The sequence below is a fragment of the Chiloscyllium punctatum genome, chromosome 24 (assembly GCF_047496795.1).
Source record: "Chiloscyllium punctatum isolate Juve2018m chromosome 24, sChiPun1.3, whole genome shotgun sequence".
NCBI lineage: Eukaryota > Metazoa > Chordata > Chondrichthyes > Orectolobiformes > Hemiscylliidae > Chiloscyllium > Chiloscyllium punctatum.
This window is the reverse complement of record NC_092762.1, coordinates 41,888,191-41,905,658: the sequence shown is the minus strand read 5'-3', so window position 1 is coordinate 41,905,658 and position 17,468 is coordinate 41,888,191. Positions and strand designations below refer to the sequence as shown.

Here is a 17,468-nt window from a genome sequence, read left to right as displayed (position 1 = left end):
TCTATGGTGATCAAAGCCTTAGGGGACAAACAAGATATTTCTCAGAGGAGTGATGGCTTTGTTTTTTTCATTATACGGAGCAACTAGTTTAAGCCATGAAAAAAAGCACACAACAGGATACATGGAGGAACACTTGATTTGAATATCAGCCACAGCTCAGTTGGTTGTGCTCTTGCCTGATTCATAAGGTTCAAGTCCTACTTAGTGATTTGAGCATAAAAATTAAGACTTGACACTTGATTACTGTACTGAGGGAGCAACTGTCTTATCATAAGCACTGCCTATTAAGTGAGATATGAAAACAAGATCTCATCTGCTGTTGCAAGTGCAAGAACCCATGGTGTGATTTCAGAGAAGGGGAGGTCAGCTATTATCTCCATCAACATCACAAGAGAGAGTTGGTACACAAATCAACTGTTTCCTACAATAAAACACAAAAGACACTGCCTTGCTTTAATCTTTTTGTACAGCAATTTATTTCTGAGGCTCTAAATGTAACCTTGCCAGAGCCTTTAGAGTATTGTGCACAGTTTTGGATACCATATCTCAGGAAGATTGTAATAACCTTGGAGCATGTTTAGAGGAGGCTCATGTGAACAATCCAAGGAATGAAAAGCTTAACATATAAAGGTACTTTTGAGGACTCTGGGTCTATATCAATGGAGTTTTGAAGGATATGGGGGAGGGGGGGGGGGGATCTAATTGAAACATACAGAATAATTAATGGCCTGGATAGAGAAGATGTTTCCATTGGTAGGAGAGACTAGGATCCAAAGGCATAAAAGGAGTAAAGGGAAAACGTTTTAGAATGAAGATAAGGAGAAACGTCTTCAGCCAGAGAGTGGTGAATCTAAGAAATTCGTTGCCACAGAAGGCTGTGGAGGCCAGGTCATTGAGTATATTTAAGACGGAGATAGATAGGTTCTTGAGTATCAAGGGGATCAAGGATTACGGGAGAAAAGTGGAAGAATGGGGCTGAGAAACTTATCTGCCATGACTGAATGGCAGAGAAAACTCAATATGTTGAATTCTAGATTAGACTGGTGCTGGAAAAGCACAGCAGTTCAGGCAGCATCAGAGGAGCAGGAAAATAGACGTTTCGGGCAAAAGCCCTTCATCAGGAATAGAGGCAGGGTGCCTGTGGGGTGGAGAGATAAATAAGAGGAGGGCGGGGGTGGGGGAAGGTAGCAAAGAGTACAATAGGTGAGTGGGGGAGGTGATGAAGGTGATACATCAGAGAGGAGGGTGGAGTGGATAGGTGAAAAGGAAGATAGGCAGGTAGGACAGGTCATGAGGGAGGTGCTGAGCTGGAAGAAAAAGGGAAAACGAGGAAACTGCTGAAGTCCACATTGATGCCCTGGGGTTGAAGTGTTCCGAGGCGGAAGAGGAGGCGTTCTTCCTCCAGGTGTCTGGTGGTGAGGGAGCGGCGGTGAAGGAGGCCCAGGACCTCCATGTCCTCGGAAGAGTGGGAGGGCGGAGTTGAAATGTTGGGCCACAGGGCGGTGTGGTTGATTGGTGCGGATGTCCCAGAGATGTTCCCTAAAGCACTCTGCTAGGAGGCATCCAGTCTCCCCAGCATAGAGGAGACTGCATCGGGAGCAACGGATGCAATAAACGATATTGGTGGATGTGCATATAAAAAACTTTGATGGATGTGGAAGGCTCCTTTGGGGCCTTGGATGAAGGTGAGGGAGGGTGGGTTGTTGCTGGGTGGGGAGGGCGTGGACCTGACCAGGTAGTCACAGAAGGAACCTATCCACTCCACCCTCCTCTCTGACCTATCACCTTCATCCCCACCCCATTCACCTATTGTACTCAATGCTACTTTCTCCCCACACCCCTCTCATTTATCTCTCCACCCCACAGGCACCCTGCCTATATTCCTGATGAAGGGCTTTTGCCCGAAACGTCGATTTTCCTGCTCCTCGGATGCTGCCTGACCTGCTGTGCTTTTACAGCACCACTAATCTAGACTCTGGTTTCCAGCATCTGCAGTCCTTGTTTTTACCCTCAATAGGTTGAATGGCCTAAATTCTGCACCTAGATCTTATGGTCTTAGTATTCATGAACACAGGTAGAGGAAGTATTTTTAAGAGCTTGGATAAGTTATTATTTAAAAGATACATTATATACATATCAGATGTGAAGACAATGGTGTCGTGTATCGTCACTAGAACAGTAATTGAAAGGCCTTGGGTAATGTTTGCAAAATCCAGATATAAATTGCACTTTCGCAAGCTGATGACATTTAATTTTAATTTATAACTTCAGAATTGAAAGCTAATCTGTGATGGTGACGGAAGTGCTTTCAAAGCTGCACAGCCGTTCTGACAATTAGCACAGTGATTGGGGCGCAAATTCCATTCGCAGTATTTACTTTTGATTCCTGAAGTCACTGCCGCAAATGGACCTCAAAAATCCACACAGACAAAAACGATTAGAAGTGATGATGACCAAGAAAGCATCATTGGTGGTCATAAAACCTATTGGTTCAGCAGAGACCTTTAGAGAATTGAATCATCCTTACCCAATCTGGCCTGTATGCAAATCCAGAAATGTGGCTGACAATCAATTGCCTTCGAAAGTGGACTAGGGAGTCGCTAAATTAAAGGGAAATTAGCAATGGGCAATAGCTGCTGATCTTGCCAACTACATGCTAATGAGGGAAAACACATGGCCAATTACAGTCAGCCCATCTATAACGCAATGGTTACATTCTTGAACAATCCCACATTCTAGAAAATTCACGCTTTAGAAACAGTGCTTAAAGTGTTGGTGCTGTAATTGCATTACAGTCAACACATTTTAAAAGTCTGTACTGTAGAAACAGCATCCCCAATTCCTCAAATTTGCAGGGACGAAACATATGTTTGACATCACCATTGGCTGATGGTGAGAAGGGCTCTGCCTGTGAGATCCTTCATGCACGCCCGGACTCTCTGCCGCACTGCACGCTGCCCTCTAAGCTGCTGCGGTGGGGACGAGACTGTCACACATCTCCTTCTGGAATGTGCCTATGTAGAGGAAGTCTGGAGATGAATGCAGCGGTGTTTGTCGAAGTTTGTCCCGAGCAGCACCTTGACGCGGGACTCAGTGCTCTACGGCCTGTTCCCCGGGACGCACACTGAGATGAACATCAACTGCTCCTGGAGGATCATCAACTTGGTGAAGGACACTCTCTGGGCGGTCCGAAACCTGTTGATCTTTCAACTGAAAGAGTTTACCCCGACTGAGTGTTGCAGACTGGCACATTCCAAGGTCCAGGACTACGTATTGAGGGACGCGCTGAAGCTTGGGGCAGCTGCCACCAAGGCGCGATGGGGAAAGACCACCATGTAACATCTGCCTGCCTAAGAAGAACAGGGGGCCCAAGCAGTCATTTGGGCTCTGCTGACCCCTCAGCTAAAAATGTAATCACACAGACCTGCAAATATGGATGATTACTCTGTTTCGGTATGCAAAGAAACGGAAGGTTTACATAAATATGGCATGTCCAATTGTACAGACCAAAAGTATATTTTTGAAATAAAAAAATCACAACTCAACAACCATATCTGCATGGCTTCAAAGTGTTCTAATCTTTCAATTGTGAAGTCTACAGATCCATGAATGAGCAAGTTCATACAAATGTAGAAATGTTGGCATATTGGCATCAATTTTAACTCCATTTGCATTCACAGCTCTTGAATGCACTACATTTCCTGGCACTCAAAATAAACGTGAATAGTCTCACTGAGAATACAGAGAATCCTTCAACTGTGTCATAGGTCATTTGCTGGTCTGGGGAGGTCTGGGTGAATGCCATTAGATTCTCATTGATCTAGACCCTGTCGCCTTATCAAAACTCAAGCAGGATATGGTTTTGGAAAACCTGATCTTTAAATAATGAGGTGACATGAGTGTGACAGCCCTTGACATCATGACCGCATTTGACTGAGTATGGTATCAAGGAGCCCTGGCAAAACAGGAATCAACGGGTATCAGGAGGCAAACATTCTGCTGGTTAGAATCATACGTGGCACATAGGAAGATGGTTGCGTTTGTGGAGGGTCAGTCACCTCAGCCCTGAACTACTCCTGCAGAGATGTCCTGGAGTAGTGTCCTAAGCCCAGAACTCTTCAGCTGCTTCATCAATGACCTTCCTTCCATCATAAAAAGGTTAGAAGTGGGAATATTCGCCCATGATTGCACAGTACTCAGCGTCATTCAGGACTCCTCATACACTGAAGCAGTCATGCTCAAATGCAACAAGATCTGGACAATAGACAGGCTTGAGCCGACAAGTAACATTTGTGCCACACAAATGCCAGACAATAACCATCACCAAAAAGAGACACTCGAACCACTGCGCCTTGACACTCTACAGGATTACCATCACTGAATCCCACACTGTCAACATCCTTGGGGTTACCACTGACCAGAAACTCAACTGGACTCATCACATAAACATAGTGGCTACAAAGAGCAAGTCAGAGACAAGGGATACTGTGGCGAGTAACTCACTTCCTGACACCCCAAAGTCTATCCATCATCTGCAAGGCAAAGATCGGGAGTATGACTGGAATACTCCCCACTTGCCTGAATGGGTGCAGCTCCAATAACACATGAAGCTGGACACTATCCAGGACAAAGCAGCTCACTTGATTGGCACCACATCTACAAACATGCAATCCCTCCACCACCAGCACTCAGTAGCAACAGTGTGTACTATCTACAAGATGTACTGTAGAAATTCACCAAAGATCCTTAGATAGCACCTTCCAAATCCACGACCACTTTCATCTAGATGGACAAGGACAGCAGGTACTTGGGAACACCACTACCCACAAGTTCTCCTCCAAGCCACTCAACACCTTCACTTGGAAATAAACCGCCATTTCTTCATAGTTGTTAGGTCATAATCCTGGAATTGTGGGTCAACCCACAGCAAGTGGACTGCAGCCATTCAAGAAGGCATCTCACCACTACCTTCTCAAGGGCAAATAGGGATGGGCTATCAAAGCTGACCAGCGCACAAAATAATTTTTTTAAAATTATACACGTTAACCGAAAGCACTACTATTGCTGCTGGTGGTGTTTTGGATTGAAAATGATCTCCACTTTCTAGAAATCTATCTTCCACGACAACAGAATTTCAGCTCCAGATGGAGGATGCCTGCCAGTCTTACAGCAAGAATTAAACAGTACCAAATATGAGTTGCTGAGTGGATGGTACCACTTCCTTTCACTCGAGTGGCAAGAAAGTTCGGCCGTCTCTTTTGATGGTACTGCATTTCCTAAACTCTGCTGCCATACATATCAATGACAAAAAAAAAACTTAGTTGCACTGAACACACCACACTATTGTGACATGGGTAGAGTTAGTATCAGGCATTTTTGCTCTAAACATTTCAAAGCTTCCCTCTATAACATATAAAATTCAAATTAATTTCCTGCAAAAATCTGATTCCTTAATCCACTCCACTGCTACCCACGTTTGATACAACTGTCAATGCAAATAAGCTTTCATTTCCCCCAAGAGCCTTCAACAATCCAAATTCACATTAGATGAGCAAGCGAATGTTCTATTTCTCAGAAGTGAGTTTCAGATCACATGTGGTGAAACTGTGAGGCCACCTACAGGATCTAGCACATTCCTCAAGGACATTACCAAAATCCTCATCTGTACTGCCTGGAATTCAATGCTCAAATTCTCAAAATTTATGAAGAGGCCAAAAAAAAATACAGCATCAGGGTCCATTTAATTCATCAGACTAACTTGATATTGGAGGTATCCAATTGGTCACTACCTTTTTAATTTCCATTGTGCTCTGCAAATTCTCCTTCACATATGCATCATGAAATCATTACTGAATCTGCTTCCACATGTTCAGGAAGTAAATTCCAGATGACATCTAGTCATAAAAGTGTTTCTCATGTCACTTCTGGTTCTTGGGCTATCAGCTTCAGTTTCTGCCACTGTAAACAGTTCCTCTTTATTCATGATTTCTAACGTAACTTTCCATGTGGAGAGAGATGCCTCACCGAAGCCACTGCAGTAAATCTTTTCTGCCCTGTCATCAAGCTGTCAACATCATGCCTAACTAGCCTTGAAACACTCACGTAAAAGGTCTCTGCTTTCATTGCTATGGAATGATGTTAAAGTAGCAGTACAACCTATTCAGTTTTTCAGGTTAGTCAAGGGTCACCTAAAGCTGTTTTCAGACTGACTGTATTTCCAAAGCATTGTGAGAATCATTACATCTGAAACGTTATTACACACTGAATTGAAGAGGATCTGAAAACACTATGCTCAATTACATCCAGAAGAAGAAACAGAAAAGGCTTGGAATAAACTTCAAATTTATGAACTTAACAACAGTGGAATGCGGTCTTATTTGTTTGTATCACAGCTGATCTGAAAATAACTTACATACTGACAGTCATATGGTATTAATAAAAATAGTTATGGTTTTGCATGGTTTAAATATTAAGAGGGTGAATGTAGCTATACAAATGAAATAGCACCACCTACTAATTCCAAACAAAATAAACTTGACATTTGTTATAAAATCTGTTGGAGTTTTAAAATATGAGATAGTATTGCAAATGCCAAATTATCAGTACCGGCGTCTCCATATTGCTTGAGACACCAAATGTTGGTCGACAAGAGACAGCCAAACAAGTCACATGCACTGACAGCCTAAGCAGAAGTGTCAGTGTTAGGAGCAGCATTACTGAGAGTCTTCCATGCTCAATACCCAAATTGACTTGTTATACAAATCAGTTAATGCATGGATAAAATAGGTTGTGGAATTAGCCAAAGCCGGTTGATTTGAATCTAGCGAAGACTTAAGGTTAGCTTTAGAAAATGACAAGATTTTCACATGGGCAGAAAGATTAATTTCACTGCTCACATGTCCAAGATGCTGGTTAAGTTAGTAGTACAGCATGCGGACTCCTGCCAAGAGCTCATCTGCTCTCTATGCTTTTTGTCTTCCTTCACAGCTATTTTTTCTTAATTTAATCTATTTACCTTCTGTGGAGAGATTGAGTGGAAGATTCAGCCCAGTGCAGTAGCCAGAGAGGTGACATTCGTGGTGATGACAAGAGCACGCAACCTGATGTTTCCCAGCATCTGCAGTAGCATCAAACGCACGGAGTTCCAGCCCAAATGTAGAAGAGATCAAATCGTTGTGGACAGTGCAGACCTCGCATGCCTAAGCGCTTAAAGAGGACTACAAAGTTGAACTGTTGTTAACTATATTTGCTGATTTTTCTACTTTGTAAGAATCTGTACCTAGCTACCTTTGTACCCAAGATGGTGCAGGGAATGATATCTTTCACTGTACCCCTGTACTTATGTACACATGACAATAAAATCTAATTTTAATCATAAATGTCAACTTGAACAGCCAATAAGCCTGTTGAATTTGCAGCATGCAAAATATTAACTGTTCCTCAGGCAAAATTAATAATTGCAACCATGCCCCATGAAAAGAATCATTTCATAAATAGAAAAAAAAAAGTCTGGCCATGAAAAGTTAAAGATAAAATTATGCAGAGGAACCATTAGAATTTGATTCTATACAAGCAAGTCACCTTATGGTTTATACATATATGACAACTTCATGTAACCTTTTGGAAGTTTTGTAATTGTTCCATATATTTTGAACAAATATGGAATACAGTGAATAAGTGTCCATGTAGAGTTTCAGAAGGAGGCATTACACAAGATGCCCGTTGAAAGGAAGAATTAGGCCACATGCTACAACAATAAACATAGCAGCATGGCTAACTGATAGCTAAGCTAAATAGATACTGTTCATGCCACAAGGAGGTTGCAAAAGGTAAATCCCAAGAAAAGTGCTCGGACCATTTAGTTTTGGTAAATGAGCTGGGGGTGAGTTGTGTGCGTTTTGATTTGATTATTGTCATGTGTAGAGACAGTAAAATGTATAATTTTGTGTACTAACCAGACAAATCATACCTGACTTAAGTACATCAGAGTAATAGAACAGCATACAGAATATAGTGTTACGGGTACAAGAAACTTGAGGACAAAGAACTGATACATGAGAGGTCTGTTCATAAGACTGGTAACAGCAGGAAGAAGCTGTTCTTAATCTGTTGGTACGTGCTTTCAAACTTTTGTATCACCTGCCTGAAGGAAGAGGGTGGAAGAGTATAACTGGGGAGAGAGGGATTTTTGACTACGTTGACTACTCTCCCAAGGCAGCAGGAAGTATTGACAGAATCAGTGGAAGGTGGCTGGTTTTCGTAATGGACAAGGCTGCAAACAACTCTAATTTCTAAATTAAAAAAAAACAAAAAGAACATTTGTTGGTCTCTGCGATTTCTTGCAGTCTTGGGGACAGCAGTCGCCATACCAACGCATCCGGATAGAATACTTTGCATGGTATATTGATGAAACTTGGTAATTCACTGATGGGACATGGATGTCGCTGGCTGGGCAGCATTTATTGACTGTCTCTGGTTGAAGGTGCTTTGCAAGTTGCCTTCTTGAATAACTGCAGTCCATATGCTGTAGGTTGACACACAATGCTACGAAGAAGGAATTTCCAGGATTTTGAACTGACAGCACTAAGGGAACAACAATGTATTCTCAAGTCAGGACGGTGAGTGTCTTGGAGGGGTACTTGCAGGTAGTGATGTTCCCAAGTACCTGCTGCCCTTGATGGAAGTGGTCACAGGTTTGGAATTGCTTTCTTTGGTGAATTTCTGCAGTGTAGCTTGTAGACATATACACTGCTGCTACTAAGTGTTGTTGGTGGAGGGAGTGGATGTGACAACAATCAAGTTAAGCTTCTTAGGAGCTGCACACATCCAGGCAAGTGGGGAGCATTGCATCACGCTCTTGATTTGTGCAGAGCAGGTGGTGGACAGGCTTTGAGGAGTCAGGAGATGACAGTTACTAGCCACAGTATTCCTAGTCTCTGACCTGCATTTATAGCTCCTGTGTTTATGTGGAGTGCAATTCAGTTTCTGGTCAATAGTGACTCATACGATATGGATTATGGGGAATTCAATGATGTTAACATCATTGATTATCAAGGAACTGTAGTTAAATTGTCAATGCCTAGCATTTGGATGATGCAAATGTTATTTGCCATTTGTCAGCCCAAGCTTTGATATCATCCAGATCTTATTGTATTGGAACATGTACTTCTTTAGCATCTGAGATGTCACAAACAGCGCCGAACATCATGCAATCATCAGCAGCATCCCCAGTTCCGACCTTATGATGGAAGGATATTCAATGATGAAGCAGCTGAAGAAAGTTGGTTCCAGGACACTGCCCTGAAGGGCTCCTGCAGAGGTATCCTAGAGTAGATATGACTAACCTCCACCAACCACAACATATCGGAAACATATCAATATTGCTGACAGCATTTTACTTTGGATTCCTCCTCCCTATCAAAAAGCACCGACCCCATCAGAAAAGGATATTCCAACATCAACTCATAAGATACACATCGTTTGGCCCAACCAGTCTTTGCTAGTGCTTATGCTATCAATCATCCAGCATCTTCCCTCATTTAAACTTGCCTTCTTAATACTATTCAATTTCACCTTCATGTTGTGAAGCTTCCCTTTAAATGTAACTATAGCATACCCACTTCAATCACTTCCGGTGATAAATTCCACATTTATCCACGTAGTTCTGGCACCATCCTTTTAAATCTTCTTTCCCATTGCCTCTGCTCCAAGTGTGGTATGATGCACTGAAATGCTGTCTAAACTATGGTGTACTTTCATCTTGGTGTGGATTCAAACTTTTCAACCAGAAACAAGAACACTATGAATGAATCACATGTGACACTTGTCTATTCTTTTCAGTTACTGAAATTTTAACAAACTACTAAGATATTTCAAAGCAGAGAAATATTGAGTTATATAGTTGAGGGAGAAAACCGAATACGAGAAAATACAAAATCAGTCAAATGGTGATGAGTGAAAATAGATTATGATGTTGAATGGCAGGTCACCAGCATTTTTTGAATGTGGATTATGGTTTACCCAGTTGTTTGTTCCATTAGCGTGTTTGCTGGACTATTTCAGAGTTGAATTGGTAGCTCATGTAGGCCAGACCAAATAAGGACTCCAAGTTTAATTCTGAAAGGGACAATGTATCTTTAAGAGAGAGATTTGTTCTGTTCTGTTTCTCTTGCAGACAGCTATTGCCACAGTGGTAGCAGAATATCTGCTTCAGAAGCAGTGGCTAAACAGCTTTGAGCTCAGAGTGTATCTTTTAAAATTGACTCAAGAAGCATGAGTGGGTGGAGTCAGGCTCACAAAGACAGTTTAGTTTTACATTACACTTGGGTTTGGAACTGACTGTAGAAGCCAATAGATATAGCTCTCTCCCTCCTAACAAATAGCTTGAGTTCTCTCTCTGCTGCTTGATTGTTGGTTGATGTTCCTTTCTCCTGGTCTGGAAGGAAGATAAGTTTTTGCTGAATTTGCCTTTGCCAAGGGTGTGTTTATGGGATGCTGCTATATTGGACCTGATGATGATTACTAGCAAAATAATATTATTTTTAATGAAGTATTTCGGTAGAACCAAAGTTGTGCCAATTCTTCTTTTCATTTTAATTGTGTTTTACAAATAAAGTAGGTTTTGCTTTATGCCTAGTCGTTGGCCAATCAAAACACATCTGGGACACCGTGCCCTGTACTTGCCTTTAAATGAAGAAAAAGTTAGCGGAGAAGCCATCCCCTAGACATCTTGAGGAGTTTGGTCTGGTCCACAACATTGACTGTTCATGATACGAGGTTTATCAAATAATTCAAATTTGACTTTCCAACTATCTTGACAGGATTTGAAGGAAAGTTAAAACAAGCTCTGTTGATGCTGTAGCACATTAGAGGCAGCTAATTAGGTAAATTGGTTACATCTGGTTCTTGATCAGGGCAGGCCATTTAGTATAAAACCACGAGGAGGCATAGATAAGATGAGTAGCCAAAGGCCTTTTCCCCAGGGTAACAAAGTCCAAAGCTAAACAGCATAGGTTTAAGGTGAGAGGGAAAAGATTTGAAAGGGAACCCGAAAGGCAGCTTTTTCACACAGAGGATGGGGAATAAGTCACCAGAGGAAGTGGTAAAGGCAGGGATAATTATAAGTTAAAAGACACTTGGGCTGGTACATGAATAGAAAAGGTTTAGAGGGATACAGGCCAAACTCAGTCAAATTTGACGAGTTCAGTTTAAGAAACCTGGTCAGCATGAATTAGTCGGGCTGAAGGGCCTGATTCTATGCTGTGCGATTCTATACCGAGACACTAAATTATTATCAGTTCATTATCATGATAATGGGTATCATAACATTATCAATACAGAGAAAATAGATCATGACAGTCTGTGTAGTATACAGTACAGACTTAACCGAAAAAGGATTCAGCAAAATCACGCTAAACTGATTTCATGCAAGGCCTGTTCAACCAGGAATGGGAAGAAACACTAATCTATCTAGGTGGAATTTAAATTATTTCACCAGGCAGGAGAGGACCATGTATTTTCTACTGCTTATTGTTAATCACCACTGGGGTTCCATGAATGGAAATAAATTATTTACTGCTGCACTTGGCAGTGTGCAGTTCCCAGCCTGAGCTCCAGCCTGCAAATACAAGACCTGCAGTGCACCAGCTGGAAATGGGTCAATAGGTATGAAGGTCTGGCCATATAACAACTTGAGTCAGCTCTGTGCTTACATTCTTTAGATAATTGGATAAAGTCAGCATAAAAGGATAAGATGAGAATAATTAGGAAAAACATATTCATATTCCCAAATGTATAAATGAGCAAGCTAATTTCAAACAATACTAATTTTCACTGTTTCAACATTTACAATAATGTAAAAAAGTACAAGATCAAGATGGACTCTGCTCCCAACAATCAAATCTCAAAGTCCCAGACTGCCTCAGTTTTAGTTCAAAATCATTTGAATAGCAAACAAGACTAGACATCCAAGGACAAAGCCCATGCAGACTCCTGAAAGAGCAAAATTGGTACACTGCAATCCAATCTCAGACTTGAATTATACATACAAAAACCTGGCTGGTTCAAGTTCTTGCATACCTCAAGCACTGGAAGTTCAAAATACAAAGATATCTGGCATCCTGAATACATAGCCCGGGTGGTAACTGGAAAGTGGACTTTCTATACTGGGAGTCAACAAGTACAGTATATTAATGGAATATGAATGCATGTTTGAGATACATATGAATAATTTCAGCTGAAATGATTTTTAAAAAAGTTTAAAGATCTGACTGCTCACATTTGCCAAAACTCTGTGAACCTAGTCATCATCATTCAACAGATGATTATACTCAGACCCCAGGAGATGAGAGTATGATTGGTTACCCAATGAATCAGCATGTTTCCACAGTACAAAGGTTTATACGCGTGAAACTGCCATCAATACAAATTCTGGCTGTTCAGCAACAGGCACACAACTCAAGATTCAGAAAGCATTTCTTGCAATTTGAAAAGATCTACCATGCATTTTCAGTTAGTTACGCATCACAGTTTAGGCTTCGATAGACAAAATAGACAAGATGCTTCATTTGTAAATTCATACTTTGGGATTAATACAGTTGCACAGTTGAGCAAGTGTTTGTAGGCTATTCTCATAATTGCAATTCTCGGCTTAGGGAGCACAACGCACACACTCACTGTCTGTAGCACTTTATGGGATTCAAAGAGATATTCATACTCATGAAATATCCATGAAAAATATGTTTTCCTCTCGATTTTCTGGGAAGTTAATCCAGAGCTTACAGCAACTGCAAGACTTGGGTTTGACACCAGGCCAACAAACTGCTTCATCTAATAGTTTTATATAAATGTTCAGTATGTTCTAAATTAGTCATAGAATCTCTGAACAAAATCTCAGTTCAAGTACAAAAGTTGGTACTTCGGAATCAAAGACTTAATGCACCTCGAAAACAATTTTGCTATGGATGGCAGTATCGAAAAGTGTGGTCTGGAAAAGCACAGCAGGTCAAGCAGCAGAGGAGCAAAAAAGCCAACGTTTCAGTCATTAGCCCTTCATCAGGAAGGCTGAAGCCCACAATGTCGACTCTATTGCGCTACTGATGCTGCCTGACTTGCTGTGCTTTGCCAGTGCCAGTTTTCGACTCTGACTCTCCAGCACCTGCAATCCTCACTTTCTCCCAGCATGTATGGCAATAAAGCATAAACTAATTTTATTATATTTGGCACAAAATAAACTAATAAGTTTTGCAACAGATTTTCTGTTTTGACATTTGTGTAAGGTTAAATCTTATTTTATGTCATAGAAACCCCTGAACCCCAAGAAAATTTCAGAACCTGGAGATCATAAGTTTAATTGGGAAACCGGTTTGGAACTGACAAATTACATACGTTTGGATTTTGCACATTGATTCCATAATTTCAAAGCAAAAAGAAAAATCACAAAATCAGTGGGGCTTCCTGTCAAGGAATTCATTCAAGAATCCAAACAGCTTTTACCATGGACTCTGCAACCTTTTACCTAGCCATTCAACTGAGCAGAATCTAGCTACTATTATTTCATGCCATACCCAAAAACCAAACAACAGTAGATATTTTCTAAAATCAACCTGTTTAGACATATTGTGGGACACCTCTGGAGCAAACGGGCCCTGTACCTGACCTCCAAGAGCCCATGCAAACAATTCTAGCTATTTTTTGATTAACCTGCTAGGCGACAGCATTACAGATCTCTGAAGCAATTAGGATTTAAATATGGCCTCATGATCTAGAGGTAGGGAAGCAAACATTTCTGTTCAACCATTAAATTACAGAGCCACCTGATTCTTACCAACTTCACTACATAATCCTTTATGGCAAAATCCTTTACATTAAAACACTCAAGGTTGGTTACTCTGCTCTCCGCCATTCCCCCTTATCCAAACACTATCAAGCAGAAAAACATACAAACCCTGATATTCTACATCACTAAAAGCTCAAATTAAGTCACCATACAGACAAAACGTTCAGCAAAAGGCCCAAATAAATTTTTAGCCAAATAATTAAGACCGCAGTAGAGACCTGGAAAACATGAGGACTGCAGATCAGAGTCAAACAGGAAAAGCATTCCTAACGAAGGGCTGATGCCCAAAACATCAACTCTCCTACTCCTCAGATGCTGCCTGACCTGCTGGGCCTTTCCATTGCCAAACTTTTTGACTCTGCAGTACAGACCTTTCAAACACTTCAATCAGTATCGTATTGCTAAATCTAACATTAGGAATCAGTGGACCTAAACAATCAATCAATAAATCTAATTGAGGAAAGGCTAAACAAATTGAGGCTTTTTTTATTTAAAAAAAATTATTTCATTCGTGGCAGAGCCTCTCTTTGGGTTTGTGGCCCATCTATTCTGTTGCTAATTTGCCTGGCAACCATGAAATGTCAACTTCAGTAGCATGTTCAATCGGACCATTACTGCAAAATGATCTGAAATTTTTCATTTTTTGCCACATCCTGACATTCATACAGCTGATTTTCCAAGTCACAGGTGAATAACATTCATCCAGCCACAGTGTAAATGCCCTGAGAAGGGTTTTTGAGGTGCAGTGCTAGTGCTTCTATCCCTGGAGCAGGAGGCCCAGGTTCAAGCGCTACCTGCTCCAAAGGTGTGTAATAATATTGCTGAACAGGCTGAGTTAAAAAAAATTAAACTTAAAACAAAACTTTACAAGTGCACTGAGAAGGGTTCTTGGGATGCACTGGTAATGTTCCTACTGCTAAGCCAGGCAGCCCAAGTTCAAGTTCAAGTCCCACCCATTTCACAGATGTGCAAGAACAGGCCGATGAAAAATATCTGTAAGTGCTCGGAGTCGAGCCTGGAATCTCAACTTGCTTTAGTTAAAAAAAACCAAATTTCGATAGAATTCTGTATAAAATCGCAAGCAAAATACAACCATGAAATTATATTGAAACAATACAGTTAGGAACACATTGGTAAACAAAAGCCAGAGTTACTAGAGAAACCCCATCACGAATACAGGGCTTATTTAAACAACTTCCTAAGTGTTGAATTGCAGTAGCTCCACACGAATCTCACAGACAGATAAAAGGGACTGATTTTCCAGTGTAACTCCATAATTATTCAGTGTGGATAAAAGCCCTTAATGTCACTCCATCACTCCCACATGTAGCTTGGGAGAAACCAAGGTCCCTCCAGGCTGCCTTCCAGAGAGCAGCTTGACCCTGAAGACATACATCATTGCTGTGCGGCAAGAAGAAAGGATGGGCCCCCGCTGCCACACAAGACGAGTGAGTACCCCTCCACCCCCACCCCAACCCCAACCCCCACCCCCTCACAGGCCAATACTCGGGCCAGACTAGCTCGAAAGGCCGGGACACTGGCGGGGGATGAGGCCACCTCACAACACCTCGGTTACGGAGCTGCCCAGGTTGGAGCAGTGGCCTCTCGCCGCGGGCGCCGACAGAGGGACAGTGGGGTCAGCAGAGAAGCTGGTGCCTGAGGCCGAATGCCCACCCCCCCCAGCCCAGCCCAGCCCAGCCCAGGGGCCACCTTCGCCCCGGGAGCCGTGCACCCGTTGAACCCTTTTCGGCCACAACCCGCCATTTTGTGGCGGACGCGGTAAATAGAGCGCGAGGCCCCACATGGTTCCCCGGGAACACGGAGCGGACCCTCCTCGTTCCCCATTCCCCTCGTCCCTCGCCCTTCCCGGCGGCGCGAAGCCCGGGAGCCAGGAGGCGGCCCAGGCCTCACTCATACTGGGAAACGATGCTCACCTTGCTGCGGGCCCGAGCTGTTGGTGGGTAACAGTCTCCACGACTACCGTGACTATGGCGTTTATTCTCAAGGCAACAGTTGCTACCGATCCCCACCCGCGTCATCGACCGCACCATTGCCCCGCCCCTTGCGCGACACCGCCTCCTCCTATTGGTCAGGCGTGACGCAGCTCGCTGACATCTACACTGTTGATTGGTTTAGGGACCTGTCAATCGCAAAACGTCAAGCTTCCGTGGACTGGGCGTGCCGGGTCCGAGAGCTAATTGGTCTCCCACTAAACGTCGCTGTCATAGCAACGTATTTCTATTGGATACTGTACCTGTCAGTCAGATAGACGGTTTGCCTATATTTGGGATATCCGGTGGATCACGTGGCCAGTGGCTATTGTACCCAGCTGATTGTTAATATTTCATGGGTGTGCGCGCGCATCTTCTACACTTTCCCTCGGAGGCGCTTTTAAAGGCGGTTTTTATTTCTCGTTTTCGTGCATCTTTCTCCAGGATAGCGATGAAGCATCAACTCTTCCAATTAATTAGTGTGTAAATCCCAGAACTTCTTTCAAGTCACATGTCCGAGATAACTTAAGGTTGTTTTTGAAAAGTGACATCTCAAATCAAGCTGTAGTGAGAAGTTGGACTGAGACTGGTTCGGTAAAATCCCTACAACGTGTGAACGGGCCAATGCTCCGACGACAAACCCCACCCAGCTACATTACCTGCCCCTATTACTCTACATTTACCAAAAAACTAATGCATCCAGCCGCCACATCCTCAACCCTATGAGTTGGCCATACTAAAATTGCACACCTAACCTGCACAGGTTTGGACTAAGAGGAAACCCACCCAGACACAGAACATGTGCAAACTCTACACAAACAACTCACTAGAGGCTGCAATTGAACTCAGAGCCCTGAGCTATGAGGAAGTAGTACTGGATTAGTGGTGCTGGAAGAGCACAGCAGTTCAGGCAGCATCCAACGAGCAGCAAAATCAATGTTTCGGGGCAACCGAAACATTGATTTCGCTGCTCATTGGATGCTGCCTGAACTGCTGTGCTCTTCCAGCACCACTAATCCAGTATTTGATTTTCAGCATCTGTAGTCATTGTTTTTACCCTATGAGGAAGTAGTGCTAACCACTATGCCACCCTTTTGGTTCTGTTTCAGACAGATGGACAGAGTGTGCTTATGGGAAGTGTATAGTGTTGTAGGGTCACCTGTACTAATACAAGAACCAAAGATTGCAGGTGAGGCCATACACATGGGTACCAAACTTGGTTATTAGCCTCTGCTTGGCAACTCTGCCTTGTTACATATCCCACAGTCTACCTTGGTCACCAAAAGATCTAAAGCCAAGTGTTCTTGATCACTAAAGGGTTAACTGACTGGGAGGGAACCTCCATGTCATCCATTGTCATAGTATCTGCTGGATCTTGCTAATATAATTATGCTTCAGGGCATCCTTGCCTGTAGCATGTGATAGATAATGTTGGCTGAGGCACATAAGATGGAGATGGGGAAAATAGCTTTCTCTGCATGGCTAGTCATTAAAGTGAGAGTCCACAATACAGAAATATCCAAAAACTTGGCACTGGGAAACCCAAATTTAAAAAAAAAAAATTGGTACAGGAACTCAGCAGGTCTGGCAGCATAAAATGGAGAGAAACCAGAGTTAACATTTTGGGTCAAGTGACGCTT

At 42.5% G+C, this 17,468-nt stretch overlaps 1 protein-coding gene across 2 annotated transcripts in view; it reads right to left on the bottom strand.

Annotated features, from left to right (window-relative positions):
- rfx2 (regulatory factor X, 2 (influences HLA class II expression)) overlaps positions 1–15,882 on the bottom strand; it is a 138,526-nt gene extending 122,644 nt beyond the window's left edge. For both annotated transcript variants that reach the window (XM_072593708.1, XM_072593709.1), the window contains exon 1: positions 15,772–15,882. The gene's annotated coding sequence lies outside the window, so the exon portion shown is untranslated. The remainder of the gene's footprint in view (positions 1–15,771) is intronic.
- Between the last annotated feature and the right edge of the window lie 1,586 nt (positions 15,883–17,468).